Below are 4017 nucleotides of genomic sequence, written 5' to 3'. Positions count from 1 at the left end.
GTCATGACAGGAACAGAGGAAGGCACAGGAAGGTGGTGGCCCCACTTCCCATTCCCCTATCACAGGGCACCAAAACCAAGCTAACAGGCTGGGGGTGCACGGAAATGTGCCTTTATTCTGTCTCCATCTGTTGGAGAGGTTCAGCATTTTACTAAAGGCCACAGACTAGTTAGCAATGGGACCAGGCCTCTAAGACCCATGTCTGACTCTAAAATCTGCATCTCAGACACTGCACGCCACTGTTGGGCCATGAAAATCTTTTTATTAAACGACAGGACGTTACTCTATAGGTAATAGGGATATTACTAAAGTGCTTCATGCAGAAGAACGACAAAATTAGACACACCAGCAGGTGGTTCACAGGGCCTGGGACTAGGTGGAGCCTCAGAGAAGGCAAAGCTGGAGGAAGAAAGGCTACCAGGGAGCTGTGGCCACAGTTCTGACAACAGGGTAAGGCTCCAGCAGTGACAATGAAGCGGAGGGACCCCATGGAGAAGTCTGGGGACACAGCACATTGATGTGGTACACTGAGAGTAAAGAAGGGGAACTATTCAGGAAAGATGTCCTAGTATATTAACAATGTCTTAGAAACACAGAGCCATGAATGCAAAAAACAGGGAGGCGCAGATATGCTGGAAATGAGTTCCTGTTTTGGAAACACCAAGTCTGAGAAACCTGGGGGACAAATGGGGATATGCATCAACTGTCTGGGCAATTTCAAAACTTGGGGATGAACTAGACAGAGAGTCAACATAAGTTGGTTGTTGAACAAGAGGTGGGGTGTTGGAATCTAGGAAAGCAATCGTCAAAAGACCCATTTCACAAGAGATGACATAACCAAAAGAAGCAGAGTCCACAATCAACAAGACCAGGTCACTTTTGCCATTAAAAGTCACTGACAAATCGAGAAGATGTGGTGTATATATATATATATATACACACACACACAATAGAATATTATTCAGCAATCAAAAAAGATAAACCAATGCCATTTGCAGCAACATGGATGGGGTTGGAAGGGATTATGCTTAGTGAAATAAGCAAGAAAGAAAAAGTAAAATATCAGATGATTTCACTTACAGGATGAATGTAGGGGAGCCAAATAAGGGATCAGGAAAATATATATAATAAATTTAAAAACAAAATTAACAGGCAATAATAATAATAGACACTCTGCAGGGGAGGGGCAGGGAGTGGGATCAAAATGGGAGGGAAGAGCACAAGGAACTGTGGTGACGGTGCACGGGTGAACTGGTGGTGGGAATTTTATGGGGACTCCACCTGAGAGGAGAAAGCATGCAATGTACAAAAAGGAAGGATAATGTCAAAGATATATTTAAAAACATCACTGATGGCCCAGAAGTCAGTCACATCTGGGGTGAATGGGGCTGCACAGCTTCTGTCCTCCACCAGAGAGCCACTCCCACCCCAGCCCCCATCAGGACTCACAGGGTCCATGTGGTGGCCTGTAGGACTTGGACTTGGACTCTGCATGTGCTGTCTTGGGTGGACTGAGTCTCAGAGGGACACGGGTGTGTAGGTCTCACTGGGGGGCGCTGGCCAAGCTGACGTGTGAGGAAATAAGGCAGCAGCGAGGGCTGGGTCTGCAAGACCAGCTGAGCTTGGCGAGTCCTCTGGTCAGAAAGGAACTTCTAGCAGCCTCTTATACAGGGAAAGGAGCTTTGCCCACAAAATGACCAGATATTTATGCAGGTGATTCCCTAAGAAGGGATGTGGCCTGGGAAGAGCCTGCTCCCTCTGGTCAAGAGGGACCCAGAGAGGATTTTGGTAGATCCAAGGGGAAACCATGTCCCCCCCAGCTGGAGCACATGAGCCTGAGTGGCACAGGATGTTCTGAGCACGTGGCACACACTTTACTGCCCACCCAGGCATTGAGTTCAAGGAAGCACTTACTGAGAGATCCCAGGTATTTTCTGACTCCCCCACACCTGATTCCCCATCTCTAGAAGGAAAGCTCTTAGGGTTGTTATGAGGATTTAGATGAATCAGTAAAACTGTTAGGGGAAAGGATGTCCTGAACAAATGCTACAAATACAGGGTTTGTGGACTCTACCCCTCCTCCAGTCACTGAAACTTCAACTCCCAGCAACTCCAGAGGGAGGACTGCGAGGACCCAAGGGTGGAACTAAATAACCATGTTGAGACTTTTGGGATAGATATAAAGGAGACATGTTGAGCTGAGGCTCTTTCCCCTTGGCCTCATGGCTGGCAGCTGGCCACTTGGCTCTTGGTCAGCTTTCCGCGTGCTATTGGGGTTCCAAGTCAGTAGAACTGGTAGGACACACTAGCTAACTTGTAGCTCTCTTTTTCTCTCTTTCCCTGGGTTGTTCCTTTTCTTTCCCTTTGTAAATAAACCCATTATTAACCCTTTTTGTGTGTGCCTGCAATACAATTAAATCTTAAGCGTACAGGTGAGGACCCACAGGCAACCCAGCTCACATTCGGTTGCCCTGTAACAAAGCCACCTGGAAATGCCTGGCATGCAGCCATCCCGGCACAGGGGTGAGCTATTATCAAAGAGCTGGAAAAAGCACCATCCACTCTGGTCTCCAGGCTAGGACCACGCCTTCAGGCCCTTCACTCACTCCACTTCCAGTCTGTGTGGTGCCCAGCACAAGAGTCTACTCATGTAACGTTACCAAGACAAGGATGCTGAACAAACTTACTTGGAAACACCAGTGGTGTCACCAGGCTGCCTCGTGCCTGTGGCCCAGCAGTTCGGCTGAGTGAGCTAGAGGACTCAGGATGCAGCTTTCCAGCCTGGTGCAGCTACAGCTATCTTCCTGAGATGAGCAGTCACGTGGCACACCCCTGTCACGGTGACAGGCAGGAGCTGAGGCAGGTGAGTCCAGCTGTGCAAGTACACGCAGAGTCTGCCCAGGGCCACTCACTAGCCTTCTGGCTAAAGCCACCCAGGCGTTAAGTCTAAAGCCATGGGCAGGGTGAGGCTGGTGTATAGCACCCATAGAGGTGGGAGGACAGAGGACCAGAAATTTGCTGCACAGTAATCTCCTGTCCGTCCTGATAAGCAGATTCTGAAATAGAAAACAAGAAATGCATGACCCGCATAGAAATTACCAAGCTGTAACTGAAGGCCTTGCTGACTGCTGGTAGCTCTGGGTCTGAGCTTGGCGGCTAACTCAGCCTCCTCCCTTGTCACACATGATCACACCCCCCCCCCCTTGTGTTCAACTCACAAGGTGAGAGTCGTCATTCTTGCCCACAGACCCTGCTTCCCTGTGGGATGATGCAACCTCATTATATGACAAATCAGCACTTTCTGCCACCTTTTCCACCTCCTGGGCTTTGTGGGGTGTCTGGACGTGGACAGCCATATAAGACAGGAGGATGCAGGAGTAGTGGCCCGGCTAGACCCAGGCTGGACTCTGCTGCACTAGGGACTTCTGCAGTGCTGACCCTTCATCTCACAGGCAACTGCTTTCCTGGTAACACCGGGCGTGTAGTGAATCCACTGTAACTTTTAGGTGAATTTTCTGACTTCCCTACCTTTTTAAGAAGACTGATGGAATAGAAGGTGGTAATGTGTTGGTCAGCAGAATACCCACAGCCACAGCTTGCAGATCATGTGCAAATCCATAGAACTGACGTGGCCAGACTTCCCTAGAGTGGGTCCTGTTTTGTATAATTTCCTATATTTCTAGGATCCTTATTTAGCTGCATGCTGCCCTGATGCTTCTTCTGGCCCAGCATAAGGGTTGTTGTCAATGGGTACTACACAGCCTGGGACACAACACAGCCAAGTGTCCTTGGTTGAAAATCTAATGCAAACCTCACTGCCCCCTCAGTTACTAAATAGCCAGCTCAGAACATTCCGCCTCAATTTCAAAACCTTCTATTTCAACACTACCTATATAGAAGCAGCCAATTTCTTCAGAATGGAACAAAGGATGACAGCTTAGCAAATGGCAACTTCTGGGCCAAAATACCAAGTTTCAAATCCATTAAGTTACAGCGAGACAGATGCCAAATATTTAT

This window comes from Condylura cristata, unplaced genomic scaffold (genome assembly GCF_000260355.1).
Source record: "Condylura cristata isolate star-nosed mole 26May11 unplaced genomic scaffold, ConCri1.0 scaffold00004, whole genome shotgun sequence".
NCBI lineage: Eukaryota > Metazoa > Chordata > Mammalia > Eulipotyphla > Talpidae > Condylura > Condylura cristata.
Note: the sequence above shows the minus strand (reverse complement) of the source record.